The sequence below is a fragment of the Prinia subflava genome, chromosome 3 (assembly GCF_021018805.1).
Source record: "Prinia subflava isolate CZ2003 ecotype Zambia chromosome 3, Cam_Psub_1.2, whole genome shotgun sequence".
Taxonomy (NCBI): Eukaryota; Metazoa; Chordata; class Aves; order Passeriformes; family Cisticolidae; genus Prinia; species Prinia subflava.
Window position 1 is genome coordinate 36569911 of NC_086249.1, and position 17847 is coordinate 36587757.

General features: G+C 42.1%; 1 protein-coding gene across 2 annotated transcripts in view; it reads right to left on the reverse strand.

Moving 5' to 3' along the window:
- The window catches only part of SPATA13 (spermatogenesis associated 13), a 72781-nt gene extending 55988 nt beyond the window's left edge, over positions 1–16793 (reverse strand). Inside the window, exon 1 of one of the 2 annotated variants that reach the window (XM_063394686.1) lies at positions 16654–16793. The gene's annotated coding sequence lies outside the window, so the exon portion shown is untranslated. Of the gene's footprint in view, positions 1–16644 lie in introns of both variants that reach the window. The other variant, XM_063394687.1, reaches the window with a different exon arrangement.
- Between the last annotated feature and the right edge of the window lie 1054 nt (positions 16794–17847).

Below are 17847 nucleotides of genomic sequence, written 5' to 3' on the forward strand. Positions count from 1 at the left end.
TTAGTTCAGATTTAACCTAGTATTAAATGAGAGACAGTGAAATCCGGGCTTTATAGCAAGTATTAAACAGCTTTGCTAACACATAGTAATGAAAAGCAATTAGCATACAACCAAGTCCAGGCTCATTTCCCTTCAACCAGGAACTGTTTTCCCAGGGAGGATATTGAGTACTTGTGACCACTTTCTGCTGCAGTATTCTTACATGGAATCATGTGGTGCTTTCATCCTATGCTGAGAGTTTTGGAAAATAATTCACTGGCATCAGCAACCCACTTTTGTTCCCATAAACTTCTACCTATTTCCTGACTTCCCTTAATGGGTAAACAACTCTTAAGTTGTTAGCTTAGCTAATTATGCTTAAAGTTACAGAGAAACCTCTCTAATTTACCAAAGACTCCTAAAAGCTCCGTTTTGTTTTGGTTTTTGCTTATTCCCCAGAAAAGCACGGCAGCCAACTTGACGGCCATTACTGCAACAAAACTGGCAATCAGCAAGTCACTTAATCCTCAGTTTACTTACATACTGATTTCATACCACAAGGTCAGTTAGAGTCCATTGCTAGAGCTGTGATCTTGCAAACGTTGTAAGTAGGTGATTCTCTGCTGTTGCAGGCTTAAAGTCACACTGATCCCAAGAGATAATCGACAATAAATGTGTGTGCACCTGATAGTCAGAGTGGGGTAGTAAGGGCAAAGGCCAACAGTGTGATTATTTTCAAAAGATACGTTTATTAACACACAGGTGTATTTGAAATAAAGTGAGACTGCTCCAACGGTTTCTAGAGCAGAACTGTGCCTTGGGCTTTTGCCAGCTTTAAGTATAAGTCTGAAAGCAAAATTCAGCTTTCATTTTTAGTTCTGAATTACCACTGTTTGCAGGTGATACCACAAGCAAAATCAAAGAGTATCTCCTTCCCTGCCTAGCAGGAAAGGTAGGAGCTGACATTTTAGAAGCAATTTTCCTTGTTTGTAGATGGAATTAAACCACATTACTTAAAGTTTTCAGGTCCTGTATTTTTCCTTGCAAACAGTGGAAGATTATGGTTTTCATCTGCATACAAAACAGTGAGAACAGCTTTTTAGAAACCGTATGTTACAACACTTTTTCAACGCCAAATAAATTACAACACAGACCAATGGTACCATCTTCTCCTGAAAAAACTTTCATAGAAAGAGTAATAATTAATACTGAGGTTTGCACAGGCTACACCATAATATGATCACATTAAGATACATTTGGTCACTCCTTATTTCTCCTGGCTTCCCAAAATGTAAGCAACAGATCAGCTTAGTACCCTCCAGCAGTCTGCCTTTCAAAATTGCTGAGTGATGGTGGAGGACAGCGCTCCAGCCCAATGCCATCAGTGATGACACAGTGGTGCACACAGCCACCAGTGGCTCAGCTCTATGGCTGGATGGGCTTCTGCCCAAGGAAGGTGGGTCCAGGAAGCTGGGGTAATGCCAGGGAATTTGCCCCCCAAATGCCACTGCCGGTGGGATCCCCTTGAAGTCACAGAGTACAAGCAGCCGGTTGAACGGTGTATGAGCTGTGCAGTGAATAATGCCCAAATGGCTTTGCTAGATGAACTGCACAGATTATCTGAAAACCTTATACACATTAACAGAGGGACAAACCACACTGCAGCCAACACACAAAACTTTAGATACTTTGATATTAGTCTCAGTCGCAGTTTTGCACTTAACTGGAAAAACTCGTAAAACCATAATTATAAATGTAATTAATTACCATCATATATACCGAAATGGTCATGTCTTCCAGCAGCCACTAACTACAAGGTCTGCTCTTCTGGATAATATTTAATCTGAATGTATGAAAATTCAGTGCACAAAATATTGTCCAGTTACAGTACAAACCTTGTTCCAGAAAACCTTCTCAGTTTTTGAAAGAGCCTGTTGTTGCCTGGATTCTGGGCTCAATTCTGCCGAGCCCCCTGTAAGCCCTTAAGCACCTCTGGGAGGAAAAGGGACTCAGCATGATCCGGACATGGTCAGTACCTTGTGGGATTGAGCCTCAGGTTAATGTATAACGAACGGCTGCACAGCAGTGTGTGAAATCAGCAAGTTAAACATACACTTGGAATAACTGTAACACAGAAGGAAGAATATTCACAGGACCATTTCATTAAAATCTTTGTCTTGAAGAGTCTCATATGCAGCATTCCTATATATTTACCAATCTAAAGGAAAGGTTTGGGAGTGTGCTGGTGAAAGTAAAATTAAGTAGTCAAGGCAGAAATAATCTAAAGTTGCAACCAAAGCCTTCTAGTTAAATATCGTGCAGACTGTGATCCGGTTATTATCAGCTGGAATCTACCCTGACAGCAAGGACAAAATGGATGACCCAGAATGGTACATGCTGAATACAAATCCAAAAGTGTGAAAGTGAAAATAACAAAGAACCTCAAACTTTTATCAGCCAGCTCTAGTACTCGCAGGTGTCAGGAGCAGACCCAAATGCCAAAAGCATACCTGGTGAGACTAAAGCAGATGAAAGAGGCAGAACCCAAAGGAACAATTATGTCTTTGACAGCTACAAAGTGGCACAGGAAGGCAACCGGGTGTGCAGCAGACACTGCTGGTGGGGAGAGCAGTTATCCCCGTGGCAGAACGGTGTGCAACACCAGATAGACGCCTGCCAGAAATGCGCCAGGGACACGTGCCTCCCTCCTTTTCCTGCCTGGTGTTCAGTGGGGGTGCAGCTACACTTCCCAGAGACTCACATGTATCCCAAGAGCCTGGCATCACATGCCACATATGGAGTGCCCCTGGCTTTATGCTCTCCAGTCAGAAGGACCTGTACAGCTCTCTCCTGTGTATCCCTGTATAGAAGACACAGTTCTGTGTTACAGAAGATCTGCTGGAATGTGATTCAATCTTTCCTTTTCCTCCACAGAAGATATAATCCACTTTCAATTGCATTTTTTTCTGAGTTAGAAGATGTGAAGAATAACTTCAATTGTGCATACAAGAGAACACTAATTCAAAGAGAAATTAATTCTGTCTTACAGTTTTCATAGTTATTCCATGAACAATCAAAATCAGACTCTTTAATGGAAATATCCTATTAATTTCTTAAAAGTGGAAATGCCAGCAAATTTCCTTAATAATAGGTTTACATATCCAAGATCATTTTCAAAACCTAATTAATAATTTATAATGAAGTATGAGGCTTCATATTATATCTCATGCAATAATATGAAACTCATACATTATGGAATTCCCTATAATTAGTCACATTCATTTTAGCTGAATGCTCTGCTGGGATCCCAATGCCAAGAAATTAACTGTATGAGAGGATAAAGACAGAATGACAGCGCTGCACTGTCTGATTTATGCTCAAGGCCTTCACTAAAAAAGAGGAAGCAAACTCTTTAGAGCTGTGCTCTTCTCATGCAAGACTGGGCTTTTAGAATTTTAAGCCTTCTGAGTCAGACACAAGGTCCACAAAAGTTAAGGGGACTTTCCTCTGCTTCTATAAATCTTTAAGTAAAGATTATAAAAAAGGCTAAGTCCAAGCAATTTTCTTGGTCTCAGGTCACTCACCAGGGTGCTCATCTAGAGTGTTGCCATGTAAATATTGATTTTGATTACTGTGCTGGGAGGGCAGAAAACAAAGAAAGTACTAAATATATATTTGTGGTTTGAAATTTTATGGGAAACTGAAATGCAAATAATACTACATTGCATAGATTGATCTCCAGTAAATCTGCAACTCACAGAATAGCAGGTTGAGTTGAGGTTGAAGACGCCTCTGGATACCATCCAGTCCGACCCCCCTCACAGAAGGGTGGAGGTTGGAAGACAACAGTGGAGGTCACCTGGTCTAACTCCCCTGCTCAAAGCAGGATCAGCTAGAGCAGGCAAGCAGAGCTGTGTCCTGTCAAGTTTTAAATAATATTTTGAAATCTACCAGGATGGAAATTCCGGAACATCTGTGGGCAGCCTGTTCCAGTATTTCAGCAATTTCAGAAATTTCCTGTATTTCAGTTTGTGCAGATTTTCTCTTGCCCTTTTACTGGACACCAGTGGGAGAGTTTGGCTCTGCTCTCATTATCCTCTTTACTGCTTCACTCCCATCAGGTATTTATGCACATTAATAAGATCGCCTTAATATCCTCTTCTCCAGGATGAATGATCCCAGCTGTCTCAGCCTCTCATGATCTGTCAGATGATTTAGTTGGTTAACAGATACTACACCTAGTTTTATATCCCCTGAGAGTGCACTGTCCCATCAAGAATGGAGATGTTAACCAGTACTGACCACAGCACTGGTGTCTGAGGTGCAGCAGTAGTGCCTGGCTTCCAGATGGACTTCATGCCATTGATCACATGTCTTAGAACCAGTGATTTGCCCAATTTTACCTCTCCTGACTATCCACTTGCCTAGTCCAGGCTTTATCAGTTTGCCTGAAAGCATAATATCAGAAACAATGTCAAAAATTTTGCTAAAATCCACTGCTCTCCCCTTGTCTTTGGCAATGGTAATTTTGTTGCTGAAGACTGTCAGCTTGATCAGGCGTGATTTCCCCTTTGCAAATCGATGTTGACCACTCCAAATCACTTTCTTGTCCTTCATATGTTTGGAAATGGCTTCCAGGAAGATTTGATCCATCTCCTTCCTGGGGACTGAGCTGAGGCTGATTAGCCTATACTTTCCCAGCTCCTCATTCCTATTCACCAAGACCACCCTGTAGCCCCCACAGACCAAACGGTGCCATATAAACCCACTACACTCTTGTATTCTACCATTAGGTGTTTAAATTATCAGGACCTCCTTGTTCACCCATGCGGGTCTCCTGCCATCCTTGCTTGATTTCCTGCTTGCTGGACTGGAGCATTCAAGAGGTGATTCTTGGAAGTCAACTACTCATCTTCACTCCAAGATGTTATACCACAGAAATCTTCCAAGGATATTCCTGAAGATGCCAAAGCCTCCTGTCTTGAGGACCATGGCTGTGATTCTATTTGTCCAGATTCCTCCTCTAAGAATCTTGTACTCCATCGCTGTGAGTCACTGCAGCCAAAGTTACTCCCAGCCTTCACATGCTCAGCCAGATATTTCTTGTTTGTAAGCTCAGAGAGGTCCAGCAGAGTGTGGTTTCTCATTGGCCCCTCAGTCACCAGGGTTAGGAACTTATCCTCAATGCACTCCAAAAACCTCCCTGATTGTCTGTTCCCTGCAGTGTTGTCTCTCTGGTGAATATGGGAATGGTTTAAGTTGCCCATGACAACCGGGATTTCCATCATGACATGGCTTAGCATCTGGTAATGTTCATGTGGCTGCAGAATTTCTGCCTTTGATTGCTCCTGGTTGGAAATCTGTTACATTTTCAGAGGACCATTCCCTCTCTGTAAACTACTATTGCATTTTACAACCACTACCAGCAGTTTCAGTCAAAGCAAAGAAGTCTTCAGAAGGCTTGGACACTAAACACACAGTAATATTTTCATACTGGTGACCTGAGTTTGGACATGTTAATACAACAACACATCTTTCCCATGCTGTATATGCACCACAAGTACAAGAGCTGACTTTCAGGGCCTTTCTTCCAGTATTTTTTGTTACCTCAAAGTTCAGTTGAAAAATGTGGAAACATGGAATACACAGTTCACCTGTCAACAGTTCATGCCAAATCTTCTACTATAGTCAGAACAGAAAAATAGCAACAAAATAAATTGAAAAAAGAAAGAAAAGAAGACGAAAGTAGGCATGTCTGCATGTTGCTGTATCCATTACGCTAAGGCTTCTCAGTCTTAACAGCCCCACACAATACAAAGCAGGCCCTGAAAGAAAGGCAATTCCCCCTGCAAATATTTAGGTTAACAACTGCAAAGTAATCCAGGCACAGCACTATTCATAAGACCAATTCATCACCAGGTCATACAAGGCAATTAGGCCTGGACACTAGATGCAGAGGGGAGCAGATTACCAACCACCAAGATGTTTTAAGTGATCCTGGTTTATTTTTAACAATATTTTAAAGCCTCTGAGAAGATTAATTCCTCAGCCCAAGCCTCAGCATTCTCTTGCTGCTGCCAAGGTAAAATGATGTACTAATTAAATTCTCAGCACACAAATATTCTTTGTAGGACTTAGGGGTGACACTGTTTTGGTGCTGCTAATGTCAGTGCACAAAAACCACCACTGTCCACCACCGTAAAAGTTTGATTTCTTTGCACCAGGATGAAAATGTTCCTACAATTTTCTCTCTTCCTCATTCTCTTTTTCATGCCTTCATGCAGAAAAGACACAATATATTAAATCCATAAAAGCAAAACCCGCTAATGTGTGTTCTTCAATCATGAGACCCTGTTTCATAGGGAAGATTGTAAAACCTTCAACAAATACATTATCTCTTTTGTATTAACAGGATAAATAAGACAGTTTCTTACACTGACGATAAAATGCAGCTGATAGAATAAAATACAATAAATGTATCTATTGTGAAACATAGCAAATAAGATGCCAACATTTAAAACTAAAAGAAAAAGGTGCACTGGAAATAAATAGTGAAATATCCAGGACAAAATCTTTAGCTATATTTCTGAGTTTGTTCTCAAGAGGAAATTGTTAGGAAGAACCTGCTGCATTAAATTGCACAAAAGGCCATCTCCAAGTGGCTTAAGGAGGAACAAGAAACAAGACAAACACCAGAAAAAATTCCCTTTATTTTACTTTCCCATCTTCTGGGAGTCTACAGTTTAGAGTCTTTCTAAATCACAGGCTGCATTCAGAATACATTGTAATCCTCTTGGGGCAGTTTTCCACAAATTTTTCTGCTTCTTCTCTGTTTGCATTAATTCTTTGGAGTCTATGTCCTCATATTTTACTGAATATCCCATAATTATTTCCCACAGTTAATTGGTACCCCAAGTGAAATATATTCTTTTGGTTTGATTTTAATCTCCTGCCTAGATGATGCCATGTCTATTTGAAAAGCTGTGCTGGAGAGTGCTGAGAGCTGGGTGCCTCTAGCCTCCCAAATATGGGTGCAGAAAGAGGTAAAGTAACAAACAGGAAGGAGGGTTTCCAGGAGAAAATGAGAAAAGGGAGCACAGCTGGCAAGTTAACATATAGGCAGATATGCAAGTTAGGTTTCTGGCCTATTGCCTAAATATTTAAATGGTGGTCATACTTGCTTCTTGTACCTTTAGGAAGGGATTCCTGGTTTTTAAAATCTCAGTGACTGTAATGCATAAATGATAAAGAATTAATTCCTTAAAAGTGTGATGTTCTCAATCTTTTGTTTTCTAGCTTGTCTACATGCGTCTCGTATTTTATGCTGGCATTCAGGTTTTAAAGTAACATATTTAACTCAGTTTTCTTACAAGTTGAAAAGCCAAAGCCTTATTGATGAATGCCACCAGTTCCCAAAATTCGTTTGCTCTCTCTCAGCAGCCAGCGCACCAGGAAGTATAAATTCCATGTTAACCTTTTCTCCAGTGTGTTCCACAAGTGTGTGACAGTGAGGCACTTAGCAAACTTGGCTATTTTCTTCCTGGATAGCTAAGCTGTTCCATCAGCAACATAAAAATATTTTAACAACAGCAACAAACCATGCAGTGTGCCAAGGAGCCACAGAGCCCTTGGTTCATTGTTGGGAGGTTACTTTTAATTACAAGGTCCTGATTAACACACTGGAACAAGGCAATAGCTTACTTCAAACAGTTCCAAATCACTGTACTTAAAAATGCTGACCCTTGTCATAAGCAAGGACAAGTGACGAAAACAAAAGGAAAACTGTTTTGGCTCTGAGTGATTCCAAGTTCCATGACAGAACTTTGCAGAAAGACAGTAATCTATAAAAGCCAGCTTTCAAACATTAATTTTGTAGTACCATGAACAGCCAAACTCTTCCCATCAGTAGCCAAAATCTCAAACTGATGGTATCATTCAGGAACTTATTTTTAAACAAGATTTCTGTACAGAATTTTCCTTTTTAAATTTTGCGTTGATTATTTCTAGTTGGTGCAACCTAGCATAACTTCCTCCACTTGCTCCTCCTCTTTATTATTATCATTATGATTATTACTATTATTATCGTTATCATTTAAATCCAGTTTATTTAGTCTGTTAACTGACTGAAGCATTTTACTCATACATTTTGCCCAGAGGCAGCATTATCTGTTTCTTAGAAAAAGCATTCTGGTTGTAATTCAGACTCTGCAATAATATTAATGCAGGGACAGATCCTGGCTTCATTTGAAGCTCTTAGCTGCAGTTCTTTCATATGGAAGTAAAACATGAAATTACCATAATTGGCACCTAGTTGAAAATACAAGAGAGTAAGAAAGTACACTCCTCATCATGGCAATGTTAAGCATGATAAAAATGAATCCAGAAGCTTTTGTAGAGAAGATTCCTTCCTTAGAAAGAACTGACAAAATGTGGGCTAAGCTGAGCAGCTTCTGCACTGCTGCCTCAAGAGGGTACCTGGGTGAGCTGCTGAACATCTGAACTTTGAACATTACAACAGACTCTGATTTTCTGCTGCCACACGTGCATGAAAGCCTCCTTTATTTTCCCATCCCAGGAAACGGAAGCCATATAAAAGAGGACACCTTCATAATATGTAAGCAGTGCCGGCAAGTTTAATGTAGAACCGTAGAATGCAAATAAAGTAGAAACCACTGGGATGATTAATTTGTGAAAATCTCTACTCCTTAATTTAATCAGAAAACAAATTATAAATCCGACCAAGATAAATGATCAATTACTTATTAAAGCTAACAGGGTGCAGCTGATAGGGCGCAGTAGATAAATCAAAGTCACTTTTAGCTAGAGCTCAATGGGCGAGTCCAGTACAGTGGTTTTGATGAATGAAAGACATGAGGTGGCTTTAAATAAGACAGCTGTTTCTTGCACTTCAAATTAACTCTTACTTGATGCTACCTGTGCAGTGGGAAGCTGACCTCCCAATAGTAGTGCTGGTAGCCAGTAAGCCCCGTATTGGAAAGCCAGTTTATAGCATGTTAAACTGCTCTCAAATTTGTTTACTGTAATTAATCAAACCCAGTGTGCTTTCAGAGACCATAAAGCATTTCCGTAACACAAAATAAAAATATGAAAAAAACCCCAGAAACGCCAAATATGGCATTCCGACTGTTTAACAAAAATGCCAGATGAGATCAGTGAGCCTTGCCTTGAAGCCCAGCAATGATCCCTCAGACTGCATCGCAACTGCAGCTCAGGCACTTTCCAGTGGACTCAGGTACAGAGGACAGATGTGACACAGAGACAAACATCTCAGACATAAGTGATACCGTCCAAGTGTTAATCTGTCTCACCTCCCCTTGCTCCGAGCCAACACACAGCTTGGAGGAAGTAGCAGGGATTGAACTTGCTCCCAGGACAAATGAGCTGCTGACACAGTAGAAACCAGCCTTTCTCTGGAGTTCTAGTGAGCTGAGTACCCCTCATGTCTCCTGCTGAACCTCAGCCTCAACAGGACTGTCAGACCAAGTGACTAATCAAACCAAGCTCTTCATTACAGTTGTCTCCATTTATGGTCAACCTACTTAAGATTTAAAATATTCTCAAAATATACACAAAATTTACTCAAATTCAAAACCAAAGGTTGCTATGGAACATGTGATGAGAGCAATACTGAGAAAATTGACTGTTCCAAGAGTTAAATGTCCTGAACAGAGATGTTAGAACAAAGATGGATTTTGAAAAATTTTTGGTGCCTTTCATTAGCAAGAGGCATAACATTCTTCTTCTCTTCCATTTTCCCTCCAGGAAGACTAAGAAGGGAAAGAGACAGAGGAATGTTAAATGATGCAATACCTCAGACATTAATTCTTTGTAATGATATAGGTGCTTTCTTCATTAACTGGGCACTCTCTGCCAACAGTATAAGTACACACAGATTTAGGAGGCTCTGCCTGTTCAACAGACTGGCTGCTGAAATTTGCACTGCACTTGGAGCTAGATTAAAATTGTGTGACAAGTAAGTCTTCTCATCACAATAATATGTATTACTATCTGTTGTCATGGCTTCAAGTAATGGCACTTCGAGTAGCAAAAGTAAGCCATGTTTTTTGTCCCTACTGAATGACCATTGCATTTGACTAATATGAGCTGGGGGGTTCAGATCCATAAACAATTTTCCTTCTGTTTAAAATAATCCAGCTAATATAAGTGAAAAAACTTTTCCAGAACTGCATACCTACACACAATGTTAATGCTTTGAGAACAACAGCAAAATCAAATTTTTAGAAGACCAAATGATACAAAGGACTGTCTCTCTTCCAGAACAGAACACTAACCAAAAGGAGACATTTCATGTGCATTAGCAAGGATGGTTAAATACAGACTGATAACCATATGACTACAGAACAGAAAATGTGATGCATGTATTTGAAAGGAGGAAATTCCCAGGTTTGCCTGGGAATTTCAGGGCTCAGTCAGGGAACCAGGAGGAGGAACAAGTTAGCAGCTCTTTGCCTCTGCAGGGACACAGGTTTGTTGTTCCCTGATCAACAATGAACCCTCTTCCCTGTCTTGAAGTTTAACAGGTCTATTCTGTATGGAGCTACAGACCAGGAATCAGTGACAAAACCCACAGTTATTGTAGAGTAACATGTTTTTATAGAGAAATAAACCTTGTAGAGATAATGAATCCTGCGTCACAGACAGTTTTACCTCCCTGCTTCTTTCTGATACAGACTGTTTCCTGCTGGGGGGAACTCAGTAGCTTTCAGTAATTTTTCCTCCATGGGCTTTTTCCTTCAGTAATACCTAGTCATTCACCACCACCAGATATCTCTTCTCTAGAGAAAGGCTTCTAATCTTCCTCTGAGAAGCTTCTCAGCCTGGTATTGTCATCTGAGATGAGATCCTCAAAGCTTAATTATTTCCTCTTTTTTTTTTTTTTTTTTTTTTTTTTTTTTTTTTTTTTTTTTTTCTCTCATGGATTCTTCTACGGAAGGTCAGTATGGCTCAGCTGGTGGCCCAAAGAATCAATTTGGCTTGCCTTTTTCCCCAAAATGCATAGGCAAAGGATACAAATACACCTGCAAAGTTCTTCCAGTCCCTGCCTCGCTCACCACAGAGACCTGCTCAAATGGGCACTTGTAAAGCCCTGAGATCAAAAGTCACACCTCTCCTCATGCACACAGGGTTTAACGTAGGAGCTATTTTAACTCTTCCAGGAAGGTCAAAGAGAAGGCTTACAACCAATATAACATAATACCCTTCACATTCTCATTACCTACCTACCACATCTGGTACAGGTGTTTTGTCATGAAGATCATATGTGTGTGTTTGTCCTTATGTGTATATAGTAAATCTTCAGAGCATTCTTAGATTAATACAGTGTACAACCATGCCATGAGCCAGGTTCACTTCTTGACTACATGTTTGTCTCAGCATTTTGCAATTCCATAATATCCTAGAGAAGAACAATTTAATGCGGGAAAAAAGTCTCATTTCTTTTAATAAGTGGTGCCAGCCACTAAATCTCTACATAGAGTGGTAAACCTGTCACAACTAGAAATAAAATACCTTAATCAGCAGATTCAAACTTGTGTGATTTTTCTTTTTGCTTCACTTTACTAATTAGTCAATTGTGCCAGATAATTTTCTTAAATCTAAAACAGACCAGGAAGCCTTAAAATAACGTCAATGGTCAGGCTGTACAATTTGAGTTACTAATTTTACACGGTGGCTAGTCTTTAAATATATGGGCTTATAAAACTAGAGCTCTCTCCATGAGCAAACGATCTGTGTGCTGCCCCAGAAGTGCAAAGTACACACTGATTTCCTTGAAAATGGAGTTGCTTGTGACAGTTGCAGAAAAGAGTCTTGAGCCTGCCCCTACCAAATCAATTCATTACACAACTGCCATTCAAAAGCTGTCCACGCTTCACAAAGCATATGAGGATTGCTGCTGCTGCTGCTCTGTACTGCCGCAGGAGTTCAGCCACAGCTGTAATTCTCATCTAGTTGGGAAGCTTGTTAAAATCCTCTAATTAAAACCCTCCATGGCCTCATTCAAGTCCCTCTCACAGCCCTTGACCTTTTCCCCTCAGCTGGGACACATACAGGTATGGCAGTCTGCTATATCACAGCAGGCAGGAAAAGCATTGCGGTGTCCAGCTCCTAGATTTTCCCATAAATACTTGTGTCTTTCACACTTACTATGGTGTTGAATAGACTACTATGACACTATGTCATGAAATGTAAAACTTCTGGATCACCTGTCTGCTGATCTGCTTTTACATTGCTATTATTTTGTTAAAAAAAAAAGGAGGAAGCTCTAATATTTGGAATTATTAATTGGGCAGGGAATAGATAAAAATACTGCATCTTCATTTGTTTATAATAACAAATTTTCAAGCATCACAAATATTTCTGATGCAGCAACATCAAATTATTCTTATTATCATAAATAATTTTCTTTTATCCCCTTCCCTTTAAGTATTGCATACAAAAAACATTCATGCAACTCATTAAGAGGCACCAACTTTTTTCTGAGTAACAGCCTCTGTTTATCAGAACTGTTTCATAAATTCTTGGAAATGAGTTGTGCTTATGTTTTTCTAGGACTCTGAAAACAGAATATGCAGAGAGAGTGGCATCAAGGACTGGCAAACACTCTGTTCCTTGTGTGTTGGAATCTAAAGGACAGTTAAATGTAGAAGACAAAAACTGCAGGAGAAACAGAGACTGAAACAGACACAGTAAATAGACCATGTTCTTTTCAAATCTCATGGGACAACATATTGGCATTCTATGAGAGGAGAAACAAAAACTTGTAATTAAATATGTGATTCTTTGGGAAGATTTATAGCCCCTCTGAGAACAGAAGACATGTAATGCTACTATCAGGAATGACATAGCAAATTGGAAGAAAGGCAACAAGTACCAATTAGCCACAACTTTGGCATATTTGATTGATATTCATTCAAGATTTGCTTGCTGATTGTACTAATAAACAAAAAGGAAAAAGCCTTTGGAAAGGATTTATAACGTCTACAAGGAAATCTTCATTTCCCTGAGAAGCGCATCTAATTGCTGGACCATGTCTTCAGGAATTATGCCCATCAGTTTGTTTCACCTAAGGGCATGAAAGAAGAGGGCAACGAAAAACTAACTTGGTTTTACATTCCCTTATGAGCCTTATCCGTTCAAACAGCACAATCTTCCATCCAGAAGTGTAGTCTGAGTAGAAAAGGAGGAATTAGCCCACTTGCCAAGGATTTCTAGATAGCCCACCAGAGGCTGCAGTGAGGCAATGAGACCCTCCAGCGTGCTGCTGCCACGTATGTGCACATACGTGATGTGGGTGGGGATGTGGGACAGAGCCCATCATGTTCACAAGACAAAATCCCTGTCCATAGCAGAAACACATGGCTCTCCTAGAGCTTCCCAGGATTCCCATATCTCCAACAAGGAAATTTAGTTCAGAGTGTGACAAGTGTCCGCACCACACAGTGCAGTCACAATTTTATGTCTACCACATCGTTCTCCTGGAGAAACTGGCTGTTCATGGCATGAACAGGTGCACTGTTTACTGGGGAAAATCTTGATGGCTGAGGCCAGAGTGTGGTGGTGGTGAATGTTCATCCATCTGGCAGATGGTCAACAGTGGTGTTTCTCTATTGGGGCTCCCTATTGGGGCCAGTGCTGTTTAATATCTTTATTGGCTATCTGGATGAAGGGGTGGTCGGGGTTTATCTTAGAAGGACTTTATATTAATTTCAGGCAGAACCAAAGAACTCGATCTTGGAGCTCTTATCTATGACATTAGCTGCGGTGAGGCAGAGTGGAAGCCCGCCAAGGTGAATGGGAATTCAGAGAGCTTTGGAGGAAATCCCTTAAGAGCAAAAGGCTGCAGGAGTGAGACTCAGAGCAGAGCACTGGCCATTACAGTAAAGTCAGCCAGGCTCACTCTACTACTAGGACAGTTGTAGTGACGTAACACACCAAGTGTACATCTTTGCTGGACTGCAGGCTTCCATGTGATGATTCAGGGGCTTGAACTGTTGGGGAAGGAAATGGCAGGAGGGACCGACTGCCCTGGCACACAGTATGGAGCAAGCACTGCATCTGGGGGGGAATGAAGGGAGGGTCCCACCCACTCCTTCCAATCCTCTTGCAAATCCCAACAAGGTGAGTTGAAGAGCTTTCAGTTGCTGCCATAATTCTACTAGTAAGTTTTCACATGTATTCAAACCACTACACAACACAAATTATTCTAATTTTAGGATTTAGCTTTATAACCATTTAGAAAACTTAAATTGTCTCTCAATCACATCTCAAAGCCCAAGATCAGGGGCCCGCAGCTGTCAAAAATCTTCAAGAGGAAACGTGGAGAGGGAGGGAAGAAAAGCAACCCTTCTCATGTTAAGCTCTGTACAGGCAGGGGAATCCCTGGGCACTTCTACAACCACTTGCAGGGAATAAATATACTCAGAGCTCTGCCTGAATCCTGCTCACTGTGCCTGGCAGCAAATCTGTAACCCCAGGCAGCTCTTTCTCCTTTACAGGACATCATTGTGGAACCTGTGGCATTCCTTAGGAAACTAGTTGTGACAAGTTGCTCTCAGGTAAGGCTTGGGGGAAACAACAGTCCCCAAAGTGGTGACAGAGCTGGAAGGAGGTGGCACAGGCTGGCCAATGCAAGCATGAAAGCAGCAGCAGCATCCAGGTAGGAGAGCAGGAGTGGACGAGGTTGGAAGAGATATGAGAGTGATGAGGAAAGACCATCACATCCTGAGCAGCTGAGGAGAGCAAGGGGTGGGGAGGAGAGGTCTGCAAAGATGACAGAGCAGCCTCCAAGTAATGACCTGGAGAGGCAAGAGAGAGCCATCAAAGACAAGCTGGGCCTCCCCAAATAATTCCTCTCTCTTGGCAGTGAAGGAAAGCTTAGGAAAATATGCAGATTAAACAAAGAAGTGAAGAGGTACAGTAACAAAGAGCTACAGTAATGTGAAAAGGCAGGTGGAAAAAAGAAAATTTCACTGAAACAAGTTATCACCTCTTTCTTTCTTTCTTTCTTTCTTTCTTTCTTTCTTTCTTTCTTTCTTTCTTTCTTTCTTTCTTTCTTTCTTTCTTTCTTTCTTTCTTTCTTTCTTTCTTTCTTTCTTTCTTTCTTTCTTTCTTTCTTTCTTTCTTTCTTTCTTTCTTTCTTTCTTTCTTTCTTTCTTTCTTTCTTTCTTTCTTTCTTTCTTTCTTTCTTTCTTTCTTTCTTTCTTTCTTTCTTTCTTTCTTTCTTTCTTATGGAAAAAACCAAAGCAGCCCCAGACACTTTCAGCTCACAGGACCAGCCAACACATATACAGCTCACCTGAGGTCTGTGGCCTTGGCAGCATTGTGTTTTGTTTTCACTGACATAAACCATTCATGAACCATTTCTCCAATGCATTAAGCATAAACAAGCTTTCCTTTTGCATGGATATTTCTTCCTGCCACTGTGATTTCATCTCCTAAACCAAATATTTTTGTGCATGGAACCACTGAAAGAAAACAAGTCTCAGGCTTCCCACTAATTAGTGCATTTCCCAGGAGTTCTCCTGCAGTGTTTGGAGCCGGGGTCCCCTGCCACACGTTTTATTTTGTGGAGTCTTTCCATTTTACGACTTTTGAAGCAACTGGTGGTGTTTATTGATCTTTCCACACAGCTGTTCTTTTCCTGCAGGAGCACTGAGATGGTTACTCTTTGGTCTGATACATGAGGCCCCATTTTCTGTTTCAGGGAGTTGAGGAGGCAGAAGCTTTTTAAGACTCTGAGTTTGTGGGTGTAAAGAAAGCAGAAAATGTTACACACTGGCTTCACTTTCACAGTAAAAAATGTGCTTGTGTGATGAATTTCAAAATCCCGTGAGCTTACTATCCCAAATGAGACTCTGTGATACATAAGGGTGGGGGTGGGGGAATTGCCAGAGATCTGTGCTGGAAAAGGAGGTATGAGCCATGGGCAGCTCTGCAAGACGGTGGAGCATCTGCACAAAACAACTCCAGCTACACAGGGGCGGCTTCCAGCACATCTCCTCATGTCCCAAACAACACTTGAATCCCCCTCAGCAACATACACTATTCCTCAGCCATCCTAACTAATTTCTAATATTGAGAGATCAGACATGAACAGGAATGACCGCATGTACATACAAGACCTGATTCATGCAATAACAGAAAACACAAGCGCTCACGACCCCCAGATAACCCCAAACTGGGGACAGCTTCAGTCGAGCGTGGATTTACAGTTCAGGCTTTTGCGCGGGCCGCAGTCCCACAGCACCGCAGAGCCGCAGAGCTCCGCGGCTGCGGCAGAGGCTCTCCCGCGAGGGGAGCGCCCGGCGGCCCGCAGAGCCCCCGCTGCCGCCCGGGTGTCCCCAGAGCCATTCCCGGGACACGGCAGCTCCCAAGGGTGCTCCTGGCAGCCCGCGGAGCCCCCGCTGCCGCCCGGGTGTCCCCAGAGCCATTCCCGGAACACGGCAGCTCCCAAGGGTGCTCCTGGCAGCCCGCAGAGCCCCCGCTGCCGCCCGGGTGTCCCCAAAGCCACCCCTGGACACGGCAGCGGCGGTCACGCTCGGAGGACCGGGATGCTGGTGGGCGCTCGTAACTTGGCGAGGGAGCGGGGAAAGAGCACGAAAGGAAACTCGTGAGAGAAAATACCTGCCTTACCGCTCTGCCGACTCCTCAGAAAGCGCAGCGGACGCTTGCATGCGCAAAGCTTTCCCGAAAATCACATCAGGATCTCCGCTCAGCACGAAGAAAGCAGGGGCGCTCTGGTCCTCCCCGGACCGCCCCTGCGAGCAGCCGGCTTTCCCTCCGGGAGGATTCCCAGCCCTCCGAGCGCCCGCGGGTCCCCGAAGGCGCTGCCGCCCCGGAGCCTTTCCCTGCCTGCTCCGCTCGGGGGGAGGAACAGCTGGGAGGGTGGCAGCACAACACGCTCCATAAATTCTCCCCCAGTCTTCTGCAGACGTAAGTCCTTGAGAAAAATGCCTAAATCCCGTCGTTTGTTGACATAGTAACAACATTTTTTTGGCCCCCTCAGAAGCCCTCTGCATAAAACAATTCATTATGTGAAAGATTTATCTAGAGTGCAGCGGGCTGTTTTGGGTGGTTTTATTTGTCCAAGGAAGAAATAAAGAAACTGGACGTTTAAGCACTAAATTTCCCACCCAGACCAAGGGGATGCTTCACTACAGCAGATAATATTAAGGACTTCCACAAGTCTTTGAAGGAAATGTAATACCAAGTAAAAGGGGGGGGAAACCATTGTTCAGATAAACAGCCCATTTCTAATACCTAAGTGAAGTAAAATTTTAGGAAATTTTCAGGAGGTCACAAAATGTTTTGTATTTTCCCTCTAACTTATTCACATACATTTATCCGATTTCTCCAAAGATGCTTAAAACATTTGAAAAGTTCCCAACTAAATTTGTAAATCTACAGCAGATACTGTGAGAAAGAGCAGAGGGTCAGGAACAAGTAAAGCCTCTGGAAGACTTTGCTTTCTCAATTCTATGGAGATGAGCCCTATGGAGATGAGCTCTTTAGTCTCCGGGCAGTGGAGAGAAGAAAGATAAAAGAGAATTGTGCTGCAGGGATCACGTGGGGTTTAATGGGTTTTAATGCATCCCCTCATCCAAACTGCTGCCACCCTGCACAGACCTGCATGCAGATTTCTAGTCCTTTTACTGGTAATTTAGGCGATGGGAGCAGCCTAGCAGGCTTGTGCAAACCATGCTACCCTGCAGGGCTTTTTTGACCCCAGTTGCAAAAGGATGGGGGTGGGGGTAAAATAACAAAACCCGAACCTTGGTATTTCGAGGTGAAAAGAGTCTTACAAGAAACGTTTCAGTGTTTTAACTC